This window comes from Nicotiana tabacum, chromosome 21 (assembly GCF_000715075.1).
Source record: "Nicotiana tabacum cultivar K326 chromosome 21, ASM71507v2, whole genome shotgun sequence".
Lineage (NCBI taxonomy): Eukaryota > Viridiplantae > Streptophyta > Magnoliopsida > Solanales > Solanaceae > Nicotiana > Nicotiana tabacum.
This window is the reverse complement of record NC_134100.1, coordinates 68,713,353-68,730,072: the sequence shown is the minus strand read 5'-3', so window position 1 is coordinate 68,730,072 and position 16,720 is coordinate 68,713,353.

Here is a 16,720-nt window from a genome sequence, read left to right as displayed (position 1 = left end):
TTGAATTAAAATACTTAGATTATAATTTATTTCTTTTGTTTTCTCGCAATTAATTTGTTCGGTTTAATTTCGATATGATTCACCGTTTGTGTGACAAATCTAATTTACATAATTAGTTTTCACTCAATAAGTCTGAATCTGATTGGATTCTGTGCATTTATTATAGATTAGGTGCATTCTTTTATAACTAATTCATTCTATCTGCAATTTCCACTTAACGAAATTTGAATTTGAATCCTTCAAATTTGGTCCATTAGTGTATTTTTCAAAATCATTTATTTAATCTTAATAGCATTGAATAATCTAGATTTTGTACATCGAATCGTTACGGCGTTATTTATTTTAAGATTTTTATGAAGATGGCTTTTAACCATGTCCATTTCCTTAAAAACTATACAATATTAGCATTGCACAATCGTCAATGTCAATCATTATTTCCATTCACAATCACCTTTGATAACCGGAGTCTCGAACCTAAATGTAGTCTTTTTGGACTCAAATAACCAAAATCAGTAGGAAAAAAATATTGTGACCAAACTATATATAGCGCCCTTTAAAATGGCGCTATATATGAAGTTGATTAGACGTCTAGGTATAGCGCAGTTTATTAAGGCGCTATATGTATAGCGCCTTAATAAACGGCGATATACCCCTTCAAATACTGTCCCTTCCCTTTCCCTCGTTACAGAACACCAAACATTCCCCCCCCCCCCCAATTTTTAAATCAAAGCAGCGGTCACCCCATTAACGACCCAAAAAAACTCGAGTGGACCCCACCCGTCCCACAAAAAGTAAAGATTATTGGTCTCACATCCTAGCTAAGCCTTCTCTCGTTGTGGGTTGCTCGTTTCGGATTCAAATCTTCAACTTTCCAAAAAATATAAATCGAGGTATTCCGATTTAGTTTTTGTCGAAACTCGTATAAAAAATGCATGTTAGTTGTTTTAAATGTGTTCTATGTTGTTTTGTATTTTTTTTTGCGATTAAACTGGTATGTTATTTTTATCCGGACTAAGATATTAGTGTGCTAAAAAAATATGTAAAAATTGAGAAATTATTATTATTTGTTAAAAAAAATATTAATAAGTTACTTTTTACTGTTGTATATGTATTTTCGTGAATGTTTTGTGATTAAATGTATTTTTTATTTTTATCTGGTTTAGATTATTTATTTGCTTAAAGACTAGTAATATAGCGCCCTTTTAGCATAGTAAAATGTAGTACCTTTTAGCGTAGTATCCCTGTAGTTATTGAAATTAATTATTTAAGTATCTCTTATACCCAAAAATACGTCAAAATAGCTGATAGATCAAACACAAACTCTGTCCAATTCTAGTCAACGATCATAAGAAAATAACATGAGAAAATAGCAATATTTTTCGGATATCTTGGTGCTACTAGGCCTCAAATATCGAGCCCGGAACCCATTTGTGAATATTTAATAATTAAATCTTGTATAATTATAAAAATTAATTATTTAATTTTATTATAGTCAAAAATAAGTGAGTAACAAACAAACGTATAAAATAAAATATGTAAAATAATAAAACTATATATAAATTAATAATACTAACACATACAAGAATTCAGGATATCTTGGTGCAACTGGACCTCAAATATCGACCCCGAAACCCATTTGTGAATATTTAATAATAAAATCTTGTATAATTATAAAAATTAATTATTTAATTTTATTATAGTCAAAAATAAGTGAGTAATAAACAAATGTATAAAATAAAACATGTAAAATAATAAAACTATATATAAATTAATAAAACTAACACATACAAGAGTTCAGGATATCTTAGTGCTACTAGACCTCAAATATCGAGCCTGGAACCCATATGTGAATACTTAATAATTAAATATTGTATAATTATAAAAATTAAGTATTTAATTTACAAACAAACATATAAAATAATAAAACTAACATGTAAAAGAATAAAACTAATACATACAAGAATTCAGGATATCTTGGTACTACTGGGCCTCAAATATCGAGCCTGAAACTCATATGTGAATACTTAATAATTAAACCTTATATAATTATAAAAATTAATTATTTAATGTACAAACAAACATGTAATTAATGTTGTTTAATTTACAGTAGATGACATGGAGGTTCCGTCTATGCATCCCGGACCTTCCAGCGATGAGCTACTGTCGTTACAGGGCGATCATAGGTCCTCCCACATATGGGAGAGAGAGTTACTGGCCTAGACTCTCTGCGTCAGGAGAGTGAACGACATGTGGGACTTTCTGAAGGGTAAAGTTCTCCATCCCCGTGTAGTTAGACGCCTGCAGGATACGGGCTTCTATAGGATTTTGGAGATCGGGCGGTTGCAGCTCGATTGGTCTTTGATCATGGCCCTGATAGAGCAGTGGCGACTGGAGATGCACACATTCCACTTGCCCATTGGCGAGGCCACCATCACACTGCAGGACGTGGAGGTTATATATGGGATGCCCGTTGATGGACACCCCGTTGCTTTGCTGCAGGCATGAGAGAGCTGGCAGGTGGGGAGTACCTCAACATGCTGCAGCAGCTCACTGGTTTCCGGCCACAGGAGGAGACTGCACTGGCTTGGGCCAGTCGTCTGCAGTTGGCGACTATCCGAGACCATTTGGAGGTATTGCACCCTGACATCACAGGCGATACACCGGAGCTGCATATTCACCGGTACACAAGGTTGTTGCTGCTCCTTATGTTTGGAGGGGTCTTGTTCCCGAACACTTCGAGGAACCTAGTCAGCTTGAGATTTCTTCATCATCTTGAGCGGCTAGATGATTTACTCCAGTACAGCTGGGGTGCTGCTGTTCTCGCCTACTTGCACATGCAGATGTGCCGGGCGACCATGGGCACCCAGCGTGACATTGCTGAATTTTTGCCGCTGCTACAGGTGAAAACATATTCGAATACTCTATTCATTATAACATACCCAGTAAAAATATATCTTAAATTTTATGTCCACTTTGTATGTTAGGTTTGGGCCTGGGAGCGGTTCATGCAGTTGCAACCACCTCTACACTATTAGCTCCGGGTGTACCACCTCTGTTTCTCCCTCTAGCTAGGAGGTGGGTTCTCCGGTGGGGATATGGACGAGAGTACAAGGCTCGGCATAATCTCCCTTTGTGCAGGGATTTGTTGGATTTGCTGGAGGGCGCACATGTAAATGTATACCTAAGTTTACTTGGACTGGCTTCACATGTATTGCGTATACTCATGTTTTCTGTTGTTACTTAATAGTTCATATGGATGCCATACAGCAGCGCGCTGATAGCTAGCTTGCCCGATTATTGCTCGGTCGACCGACTTATTTGGAGCTCTTCCGTCCCGTTGATGTGCCTTGATATTGTGGAGCATCATGCCGCCGAGCGGGTACTTTGCCAGTTTGGCCGTCCACAGCTTGTACCGCCACCGCCCACCTGGCAGACCACACATTTCCAGCGGGATGACCGTTCCAGGGTGGACCAAGCATATGTGGCATGGCTAGAGGCGCAGATCGATACTTGGAACCGACGACTTGACCTGATTCCGCCCCCCCCTTCACCGCGTCGAACAAATACTGAGCATGGTTATATGGGCTGGTACCGCGGCGTTACCCAACTTTTCGTTGGGAATCCCATTCATCGTGCTGGCGGTCGGTACGTTCCATATGCCGGGAGGCACGAGGCACTGGTATTCTTACGGTCCCGGGGGTTAAAGTGTTGCAATGCGGCCATGTACTTGGGTAGAGCTGCAAATGACTTATCCCAGTTACCATAAACAATTTCAAACGCACGTTTGCGCCCGAGAAATGCCTTTCTTTTGGTAATGGTATGTAATTCACTCTTTGATATTGTACATTATGGACACTTCAATGTGTGGAATCAGGACAAGAGAAATCAAGTCAATATCCAAGTTGAAGTGATTCCCACTGAATGTGTCCATTTCACAAGTGTGGGTGCCAATGTATTTATCCACTTTCCACATACATATTTTCTTCTTGCTTGCACGCAGCATCCAATGACAACCCGTAAACCATCTACGACAAACAACCTTGTATGCATCCGGAGTTGACTCCCATACCATCATCTCACGATACTCTTTTACACTGTACATTTTTGCGGCGCTGCTTAGGCACGTTTTATCAGGAAAAAGCAAGCCCTTTGCCAGCACCGTCGGTCTAGACTCATCCCACATTGTTGTCCGAATTTTGTCAATATCCCTTGTGAGGTCATCCACATCCGTCATACTTGGCAAATGATCAAGGTAGGGAATCTCCCTTGAATGAAACGGCAGTTGGGACTCGTACACTCTTAGTCTAATGGGGGTGGAGCATGCTCCCTCGTCAAATCAGGTCCAACATTATCTTCCTCCTCATCACCACCCTCATCGGGGAAGGGTGTGTCATCTCCGAACTCATCGGCATTGTTGTCATAATTACTGTTCTCTTCCTGACTCTGTGCATCTGCCAGATCCCGATTAAATATGTCGTCTTCGGGAAATTGAGTCAGGACAGGAGGTTCAACTTGCTCGTTTTCACTGCACAAACAACAGAATAATGAGCTACTCAAATTGATAAATACTTTACATATAGCTATATCACTTCACGTACAAGTCCTAATATGTTGACATCCCATGATAGACATTATCCTGTTGGTGATGACTCCTGGATGGACCGCCATGATCCAACACACCAGAACTACGCATATTCCAATTGGGCGTGGTTTCATAACTTGTAAAATTTATATCTGGCCGGTCCCCCCTGTGGAATATATGAGTGTTAATACAAATTCAATACAACAAAAATAAAAATCGTAACACAAAGGAAAATTAAAGTTTATCACTCATCTTGTGGATTATGTAAAGTAAGAGAGAAATTATTTCCTCGCTCCTCATTTGCCCATGGAGATAAGTTTAAATCAGGCCAAACTCTTTCAGCCGGAACCTGTTCGACAAAAATTGCTCCAGAATAACTAGCCGATGACTGAGGGTTATCCTTGCTTTGCGCAACCTCATTATTGCGAACGTTTTCAACCTTCACGTACATTTCCAACATTTTTATCAAAAAGAATTCCCGGTATTCATCCGGAGTCCTCAAAAAATAACTCAAAGTTTCATCATCCTCGATGTTAAACTCAGCGTAACAAGCAACCCCTTGCGGAGTGACAGAGTACGGATATCTTCCGGTTACTTTAAGGTTCACCGAATGTTTGCTCATACTCATTTTGCTACACAATAACGATACCAGTCTATCGTACTCCATTGTAAGTGAAAACTTAACATGACACTGTAGAGATAAACTATAGCTCACTGACTTATTCGCCACCACAACCTCACCTCCTCCCCTCCCCCAATATAATAAAACCCTTACTTTTCGCTCTTCAGATATTATGACAAAATGCTTGAGATTTTAACAAGAAGAAAAATTTAACCGGAGTTGAGAATGTTTCTGAATGTATTTTTGCAAAATCCTTAACGCCTTTAAATAAAGCAATGCCCAATCCGGGGGGTCGAATTTTTTGAGCTATAGCGCCCTTTTAAAGGGCGTTATACACATTTGAATTATAGTTATGTCAGTTAAGCGTAGAAGAGTTATTGGTGGGCCCACAAAATATGTATAGCGCCGTTTATAAAGGCGCTATACCTGGCAGTTTTGTTAAAGTCAGACCATAGCGCCTTTATAAAAGGCATTATATATATAACGCCATTTTAAAGGGCGCTATATAGTTTGGTCACAATATTTTTTTTTCCACTCATTTCGGTCATTTGAGTCCAAAAAGACCACATTTAGGTTCTGGACTCTTGATAACCGCTACCAATATCAACCGCTTCTGGTATCAGCTACTGCACCTAACGTCTTCACTACCAATTACCAATGTTGCTAGCTTTTACCAACCTTTACTGTCAACCACATCTACCGCCAGTCAGACCTATACACAATTAATGCATAAACAATTACCTTGTATACCACTATATAAACACTAATTACCGTTGTCAGCAATCTCCACCAATCGCAATCACCACCTCAAAATTATTACTTTCGACGATTATCGCTGACACTTGTCATTGCTAGTAGCTTTTGGAGCATGCTTTATGAAACAACCAATTTTTACAATATCACATAAATTAAGATTTTTCTAATATTTTATTGATAAATATTTAATTATTATTTCAAAACTATATATTTATTAATTTTTAAATAAAGATAGATTATACACATCAAGATGATAAGAAACAAACAAATTTAGCTTTTCATTGTGCAAATTTGAAGAAAATATCTTAATAATGAAACGTAATCTTAATCTTGCTATAATCTTAAACACTTTGCGTTCGCGACCGTTACCACGTGAACGCGATGAACAACAAGACCAAGCACCGCGATCGCGAGCCCCTAGTCGCAATCATGAAGAACAGTTCTTCCCAGCTCCCAAACAACACTCCGCGATCGCGAAGAACTCCTCTGACACCAGAAACCAGCAGTACCCAAAATAAAGGGAAATGGTCTGAAACTATCCCGAAACACTCCCGAGCCAATCATATCAACCAGTCCTAATACCTCATCCAAACTTATCCAAAGGCTCGAAATGCCACGAATAACATCAAAATCACGAATCGTCGGTCAAAATCCTTCTTTTAACTTTCAAACTTCGTCGAACGCGTCCGAATCACAGAACTCCGCCCGGAGTCCGATAACACCAAAGTACACTCCAAGTCAAACTTAGCAAATTTCAAAACCTTCCAAAATGCAAACTTCCGATATTAAGCGTTGAATCGCTCCCAGATCATCTGATACTCAACCCAAACATACGCCCAACTCTGAAATCACCTTATGAGCCAATAGGAACCTTCAAATCTCGATTCCGAGTTCGTTTACTCAAAGGTCAAACCTTGGTCAACTCTTCCAACTTAAAGCTTCTGAATTGATAATTATTCTTCCAAATCAACTCCGAACTTCTTGAAAATCACAACCAACTACACGTGCAAGTCATAATACATAAAGTGAAGATACTCAAGGGTCTCAAACCGTCGAACAACATGCTAGACCTCAAAATGACCGGTCGGGTCATTACAAATTCATCGCGTTCGGAGCTAGTTGGAAGAAGTTCAAAGTTCAAAGGTTGATTTATTTTGGGTTTTAGGTGCAATTTTTGATTTTGATGTTATTTTACATGTTCTGAGACTTCAAGTAGGTCTGAATTATGTTTATAGACTTGTTAGTACATTTGGACGGGGTCCCAGGTGGCTCGGGTGAGTTTCGAACCACCTAGAGCAAAGTCTAAATTTGCATATTTTTCTAGTGATGGTTTCCTTCTTTGCAAACGCAGAGGGAGTCTCGCATTCGCGATGAAGGATTTTGGGATGGGCATTTTTGTGCTTTGCGTTTGAGATCACGGCGCTGTGATCGGGTCAGTGGCCTACACGTTCGCCATCATAGGCTCGCGTTCGCATAGAAGGAGCTGGGACTAGGGATGGCAGGTTGTTGGCCTACGCGTTCGCGAAGGGTTGGCTAGGTTAGCCTTCGTGATTGCGAAGCTCTGTTGAGCATTTTCTAGGCGATGGCAGTTTTGCCTTCATGATCGCGAGCAGTCTTCCGCGACCGCGAAGAAGGAATACCTGGGCAGAACACTTTTTTAAAAACGAGACTTAGGCATATTTTTCCAGTTCTCATTTGTGTTGCCGATTTTGGAGCTTCTTGGAGGGGGGTTTTCTTCAAGCACTATAAGGTGAGTGATTTCCACCTAATGTAAGTTAAATATATGGATTATTGGTAAATTATAACATAAAAATTAGTAGAATTATGTGATTATGTTGAAAAACCTAGGGTTTAGTAAAAATCGAATTTGACCACGAAATTGATTATGGAATTGGGTATAAATTATATATTTGAGTTCGTAAGGTCATGGATAATAATTATTTACGAAAACCTTCGAAATTCGGGCACGTGGACCGGGACTGACTTTTATGGACTTTCCGAGCGGGGTTGGAAAATTACTCTAATAGTTGATTATCAACTTTTGAACGTATATTGATTGATTTATGTGTTATTTGGTTAGCATCGGGTTGCTCGGCATTGTTTTGAGGCGACTAGTGTAGTTTGATAGCCGAGTAAAGATATTAGAAGCAAGGTAAGTCACTTGCTTAATCTTGTTAGAGGGAATTATTCCCATAGGTGCATTAATGTTTTTGTGCTACTTATTGTGGGTACTACGTACTATCACGACCCTAATTTTCCACCTTAGGGTATCGCGATGACACCTAGTATCTAAGACTAGGTAAGCCTAACATTTAATTATAACTTAACAGAAATAATCAACAAAAATACTAAAGCAAGACTGATAACTCAAATAAACCCCCCAAATAAGATCTCAACAACATCTCTCCCAAAACCGGTGAAACTGAATCATAAGCTCTATAAAATAATCTAGAATATCTACTACAACACTGTCTGAATAAGAAATACAACCGAATGAAAGATAAGGGAAGGTGACTCCGAAGCCTGCAGACGCCAAGCAGGTATACCTTTAAGTCTCCGGATAACAGCTACAATCAAACACTAACGTCCAACACGAGCAGACATACCTGGATCTGCACAAAAGGATGTGCAGAAGCGTAGTATGAGTACACCACAACGGTACCTAGTAAGTATCAAGACTAACCTCGGTAAAGTAGTGATGAGGTCAGTTCAAGACACCTACTATGACATAATAAATAGAATGAAATATAATAACGAGAAGTAATGGAAAGCGGAGAAATAAGTGATAACAAAGCAGGTTAACAACATAGACTAATGACAGGATTGTAAGCATAGATATAACAAGAAGGGAACAAAATAAAGAGAACCACAATAGTCAAATACGGACAAAACTGGTAAGACAAGAAAGAATAAGGCAACTGTCACGACCCCAAATCCCATGAGCCGTGATGGCGCCTATCGCGATACTAGGCAAGCCGAAAACTTACAAATACAGACATCTTTAATTCAAAATATACTGAAATAGGTTAAAGTAAATAAAATCTCATAAAAACTAGGTGGTGTCATGGAGTACATGAGCATCTATACAATAAAACGGTCTGACAACTAAAACATTGTCTAGGAAGGTAGAACAGTATAAACAAAACTAAAAGATAAAGGAGGAGAGTCAAGGTCTGCGGACGCCAAGGCAGCTACCTCGATAATCTCCGAACTGATGAAGCTCTAGAAATCAGCAACCACCGTGCCCGGAAGTACCTGGATCTGCACACAAGATGCAGAGTGTGGCATGAGTACAACCAACTCAATAAGTAACAAGTCTAACCTTTGGGCTGAAAGCAGTGATGAGCTCAACCAATACAGTCCAAATACAAGAGTTAACAATATAGAAATGACTGGAAATAGGACAATAATATCTCAGAGCAAACTCATAATCTGTTTGTACACAGTACAAGAAATGTAGACATGCTTTTAAGTTAATAATCAAGCTCAATACGGATAAAATATGCCAAGTCTGAATGATATGAGGAATATAACATCTCTATATCTATATGCCAATATGCATATCGTATGTGATGCAACACAATGAAAGCCTCACGTACTCACACTCTCAGAGTACTCAACTATCTGTCTCAATTCTCACTCATCACATTCAGTCACTCAACACTGTATGGTACCCGCTGCGGCGTGCAGCCCGATCCCATCATGAATCAATAAAACATGCGCTCACTACTGGCATGTCAGACTCCAGAGGGGCGGATCCTGCCTAAGCACTAATAAAACTTGTTGCGGCGCGCAGCCCGATCCCATCATGAATCAATAATATCTGTTGTGGCGTGCAGCCCGATCCCATCATGAGTCAGTAGTAACTGCTGTGGCGTGCAACCCGATCCTAACAATACCACTCACAAACAGGCCCTCGGCCTTACTCAGTCATCAATCTCACCAGTCTCTCAGGCTCACAACACTCATGCCAAGCAGCCCAAATCAATGATACATGATATGACAATATATGATAACAGAGACTGAGATATGATATGCAATGATGAATATGACTGAGTACATAACTGCAACTAAGCAAATAACTCAACAGCAAAGAACGATCGTTGTGGGTCCCAATAGCACCAGTACATAGCCTAAACATGATTTTAACATAAATCACAACTCAAATTCTCTAACACATAGAGTACAGTAATAATATTCAGATAAGATGACTACATAGTCCCACAAAATTGACTAAGTCATAATTATTATGATGTACGCCTACACGCCCGTCACCTAGCATGTGCTTCGCCTCAACACCGATTACATAACACAAAATTCAGGGATTCATACCCTCAGAACCAAGTTTAGAAGTGTTACTTACCTCAAACTATGCAAATCTCTACTCCAATAAGCCCTTGCCTTGCGAATCGGCCTCCGAACGACTCGAATCTATCCCCAAACAACTCGATACAATCAACACAAGCTATAAGAATCAATTCCATATGATAAAGTTAAGTTCTTAAACAAAAGTCAAAAAGACAACTCAAAAAGTCAACCACAAGCCCACATCTCGGAATCCAACAAAAGTTATAAAATCCAAACACTCATTTAACCACGAGTCCAACCATACCAAAATTACTCAAATCCGATTATAACTCGACATTCAAATCCTCAAATTAAAGCCTAGGAAGTTTCTACAATTTTCCCCTAATTCTTCAACCCCAAAACACTAATTAAATGATGAAAACAATGATATATTCATGTAATTTAACCAAATCCAAGTTAGAATCACTTACCTCAATCACTCCCTTGAATGTATCTCCAAGAATCGTCTCAATCCGAGCTCCCAAAATCAAATTATGAAATATGACTCAAACCCTCATTTTGAATTCTTTTATTCTGCCCAGATGCCCCTTCTTCGCGATCGCGAAGCACAAATTCATAGGCCTCCCAATTTACTCAATGCGAGCGCGGAATCCCATGCGCAAATGTGATACACTGACTTCATAGACCTACGTGATCGCAAACATCATCACGCGATCACGAATAACAAATTCGCATGAACCCAGCCTCCTCTTTTCCTCTTCGCGAATGCGACCTTACACATGCGCTCGCCATTCACTGCCCTACTAACGTACGCGATCATAGACACTACTTCTCAAACGTATAGAATAAAAATCCCAGCTGCCCCAACAACACTTCGCGATCACGATCGCGATTCTCCCCTCGTGATCGCGTACAAGGACACCAACACCAGCAAAATCAGCAGTCTTCCAAGTTCCAAAATGCGCCGAACATGATCTGAATCACACCCGAGTCCCCCGGGATCTCAACCAAATATACCAACAAGTCCTAAAACATTATACGAACTCGCTCAAAGCATCAAATCACATCAGACAACACTAATACCATGAATCACGCATCGATTCAAGCCTAATGAACTTATGAACTTCTAACTTTTATATTCGATGCCGAAACCTATCAAATCAACTCCGATTGGCCTTAAATTTTGCACACAAGTCATAAATGACACAAAAGACCGATTCCAACTTTCGGAATCAAAATCTGAGCCTGGTAACCACAAAGTCCACTCTCGGTCCAACTTCTCAACTCTCATAAACTTCTAATTTTCCAACTTTCGCCATTTCAAGCCAAAATTACCTACGGACCTCCAAATCACTATCCGGATTCCAAACATACTCCTAAGTCCAAATTCACCCTATGGAGCTATCAAAACCGTCAAAACTTCATTTCGGAGCCATTTACACATAAGTCAATATCCGGTCAACTCTTTCAACTTAGGCTTCCAACCTTGGGACTAAATGTCCCAATTCATTCTGAAATATCTCTGTGTAACGATGTGGCCGGTCATTTTGAGTGTATTAGCACTGATACCTATTTATTGCCTCCTCTGTATTATATTGTAGTTACATGACTTACCGGGGGTTTTGGTTTTGGTTTCGGGTGAGTTCCGGAGTGAAATGGGACACATAGTCCCTAAGTTGGAGGTTTAAGTTGTTAGAGTTGATCGTGGTTTAACTTATGTGAAGATGACTCTAGAATGGAGTTTTTCTTATTGCAATAGCTCCGTAGGGTAATTTTTGTCTTAGGAGCATGTTCGGATGTTGATTTGGAGGTCCGTAGGTCATTTCGATGTGATTTGGTGAAAGTTAGAAATTGGAGAAATTTGGAAAGTTTGACCGAGAGTGGACTTTATTGATATCGGGGTCAGATTCTGGTTAAAGAAGTTCGAATATGTGTGTAATGTTGTTTATGACTTGTGTGCAAAACTTTGGTGTCAATCGGAGTTGTTTTGGTATGGATCGGCATTGGTTTCAAAATTTGGAAGTTCATAATTGCTTAAGCTTGAATTTGGGTTGTGATTCATAGAATTCTTGTTGTTTGATGTGAATTTTGCCTCGAGTAGGTCCGTTATGTGTTTTGGGACTAGTTGGTATATTCGGTCGAGGTCTTTGGGGCCCCGAGGGCCCCGGGTGAGAATCGGATTGAAATCGGATCATTTTTGGACCTAATATTCCGCTAAAGCTGGGCTGTTCTGGTGTCATCGCACCTACATAGTGATTGACCGCAAGTGCGGGCTCGCAAAAGCGAGTTGGGGAGCGCAGGTGAGAAAATGGCCTAGCCCAGCTGGGTTCTCAGGTGTGAGGAGTGGACCGCATCTGCGCGTTCGTTGGTATGGAGATGTGGTCGCAGATGCGGAAAAGGGGCGACTGGTCGTCCTTCACAGAAGCGGAGAAATACTTCGCAGGAGCGGGCTCGCAAGTGAGAGCAATGGTCCGCAGAAGCAGAATTTTGGGACTTAAGTATTTTATGCACCTGCGATGGTTTTTCCGCAGGTGCGGCATCGCAGAAGCGACCCATAGGCCGCAGAAGCGGAAGTCGCTGGGCAGAAAAAGGGAATTCAAGGGTTTGATTTCATAATTTATTTTGGGACTTTGAGAGCTCGGTTTGAGGCAAAAATTCGAAGGATTTTCAGAGGAATTGTTGGGGTAAGAGTTCTTGACTTGATTTTGGTTAAATTATACTAATCTATCATTATTATTAACATGTAATTAAGGATTTAAGTTGGAAAAATTGGGGGAAAAGTGTAGAAGTTCTTAGACTAAGTTTTTGGGTTTTGAAAGGCAAAATGAGTTCAAATTTGGATAATCTTTGTATGGTTGGACTCGATATCGAATGGGGATTCGTGTTTTATAATTTTGGTTGGGTTTCGAGACGCGGGCCCGGGGTTGACCTTTTGGGGCAATTTTTTAATTCTTTGCTAAGATCATAATTTCATTATTTAAATTTGATCCAGGCTTTACTTATTCCTATGTGTCATCTTATTTTGCTCCATATTTGGGTGTATCCTGTGTTCTTTGAGTTATCCTGTCTATGTGTCTACACCTGTGGGAGATTCTATTGTTATTGACCATGTGTATCGATCGTGTTTAGTTATTCTTGGTGGTTTTGAGACCATAGCCGATCTATTGTTGCTCAGTATAGTAGATTTTGATATTATTTTGGGCATGGACTGGTTGTCACCCTATCATGCTATTCTCGATTTTCATGCCAAGACTGTGACGCTGGCTATGCCAGGATTACCACGGATAGAGTGGAGAGGTTCTTTAGATTATATTCCTAGCAGGGTTATCTCATTTCTAATGGCTCAACGTATGGTTAAGAAGGGGTGTAATTCTTATCTAGCTTTAGTGAGGGATACCCGTATTGATACTCCTATTGTGGAGTCAATTCTGGTAGTGAGGGATTATCCAGATGTATTTTCGGTGGATCTTCCAAGCATGCCGCCCGACAGGGATGTCGATTTTAGCATTAATTTATTACCGGGCCCTCTGCCCATTTCTATTCCACCCTATCGTATGGCCCCAACAGAGTTGAAAGAGTTAAAGGAGCAGTTGAAAGAGTTTCTTGATAAGGGCTTCATTCGGCCTAGTGTGTCGCCTTGGGGTGCTCCAGCCTTATTTGTAAAAAAGAAGGATGGTTCTATGCGTATGTGTATTGATTATCGCTAGTTGAACAAGGTTATAATGAAAAACAGGTATCCATTGCCATGTATTGATGACCTATTTGATCAGCTACAGGGCGCCAGCGTGTTCTCTAAGATTGACTTGCGTTCAGGCTATCATCAGTTGAAGATTCGGGAGCCAGATATCCCGAAGACTGCCTTCAGGACTCGATATGGTCATTACGAGTTCCTTGTAATGTCATTTGAGCTGACCAACGCCTCAGCATCATTCATGCACATGATGAATAATGTATTTCAGCCATATTTTGACTCATTCGTCATTGTGTTTATTGATGACATTCTGGTGTACTCCCAGAGCCGCGAGGATCATGAGCAGCACTTGAGGACCGTGCTCCAGACCTTGAGAGAAAATAAGTTATATGCAAAATTTTCAAAGTGTGAATTCTGGCTTGATTCGGTAGTATTTTTGGGCCATGTAGTGTCGAGTGAGGGGATCAAGGTAGATCCGAAGAGGATTAAAGCAGGGAAGAGTTGGCCCAGACCGTCTTTAGCTACAAAGATCCGGAGTTTTCTTGGTTTGGCGGGGTATTACCATGGATTTGTAGAGGGTTTCTTATCTATTGCAGTACCTATGACCAGATTGACCTAGAATGGTGCTCCGTTCAGGTGGACGGAGGAGTGTGAGGAGAGATTTCAAAAGCTCAAGACAGCTTTGACTATAGCTCCAGTGTTGGTGTTGCCTTCAGGTTCGGGGTCTTATACTATATACTGTGATGCATCGCGTATTAGTCTCGACGCGGTGTTGATGTAGGACGGTAGGGTGATTGCCTACGTGTCTAGACAGCTGAAGGTGCATGAGAAGAACTATCCTGTCCACGACCTCGAGTTAGCAGTTATTGTTCATGCCTTGAAGATCTGGCAGCACTATTTGTACGGTGTCCCTTGTGAGGTTTATACCGACCACCGGAGTCTACATCATCTGTTCAAACAGAAGGATCTTAACTTGCAGCTACGGAGGTGGTTAGAGTTGCTTAAGGACTATGATATCACCATTCTATATCATCCCGAGAAGGCCAATGTGGTGGTTGATGCCTTGAGTTGCAAGGCAGAGAGCTTGGGCAGTTTCGCATATATACAGCTGGTAGAGAGGCCATTAGTGTTGGATGTTCAGACCTTGGTAAACCAGTTTGTTAGATTGGATATTTCTGAGCCGAGCCGAGTTTTGGATTGTGTGATTTCTCGGTCTTCTCTTTATGATCGTATCAGAGAGCGTCAGTACGATGACCCCCATCTGCTTGTCCTCAAGGACACAGTTCAGCACGGCGATGCCAAGGAGGTCACTATTGGGGATGACAGTGTATTACAAATGCAGATCAGGCTATGTATGCCCAATGTAGTTAGCTTGCGTGAATTGATTCTCCAAGAGGCTCACAGTTCGTGGTACTCCATTTATCTAGGTGCCGCAAAGTTGTATCAGGACTTGAGGCAACATTATTGGTGGAGCAGAATGAAGAAGGACATAGTAGAGTATGTAGCTCGGTGCCTAAACTATCAGCAGGTGAAGTATGAGCATCAACGACCAGGTGGATTGCTTCAGAAACTAGAGATTCCAGAGTGGAAATGGAAGCACACTACTATGGATTTTGTTGTTGGACTCCCACGGACTCAGAGGAAGTTCGATGCAGTTTGGGTGATTGTGGATAGATTGACCAAGTCAGCTCATTTAATTCCAGTGGTGACTACTTATTCTTCAGAGCAGCTGGCTCAGGTTTATATTCGCGAGATTGTCAGGCTTCATGGCGTGCCGGTATCTATCATCTCTGACTGGGGTACGCAGTTTACATTGCGGTTCTGGAGAGCCGTTCAACATGAGTTAGGTACTTGGGTGAGTTGAGCACAATATTTCACCCTCAGACGGACGGGCTGTCCAGCGCATTATTCAGATATTGGAAGATATGCTTCGTGCGTGTGTGATGAAGTTTAAGGGTTCTTGGGATCATTTTTTGCCATTCGCGGAGTTTGCCTTCAACAACAGTTACCAGTCGAGCATTCAGATAGCCCCGTATGAGACTTTGTATGGTAGGCGGTGCCGGTCTATGTTGGATTGGTTTGAGCCGGGTGAGGCTAGGCCATTGGGTACAGACTTGGTTCAGGATGCTTTAAAAAAGGTTAAATTGATTCAGGATTGACTTCGTACGGACCGATCCAGACAGAAGAGTTATACGGATCAGAAGGTTCACGACATTGCATTCATGGTTGGGGAAAGAGTCTTGCTCTGGGTTTTGCCCATGAAGGGTGTTATGAGGTTCAGGAAGAAGGTCAAGTTGAGCCCTAGGTATATCAGACCTTTTGAGATTCTTAAGAGGGTTGGAGAGATGGCTTATAGACTTGCACTACCACCTAGTCTAGCTGCAGTTCATACAATATTCCATGTTTCTCTACTCCGGAAGTATCATGGCGATCCGTCTCATGTGTTGGATTTCAGCTCAGTCCAGTTGGGCAAGGATTTATCTTATGTTGAGGAGCCGGTGGACATTTTGGACAAGGAGGTTCGAAATTTGAGGTCGAAGGATATTGCTTTAGTGAAGTTTCAGTGGAGAGGTCAACCGGTCGAGGGGCCGACTTGGGAGACCGAGCATGATATGCGTAGCTTTTATCCTCATCTTTTCACCACTTTAGGTATGTCTCTATACTCGTTCGAGGACAAATGTTTGTTTTAAGAGGGGGAGGATGTAACGACACGGTCGATCGTTTTGAGTGTATTAGCCTTGATCCCCTATTTATTGCTTCC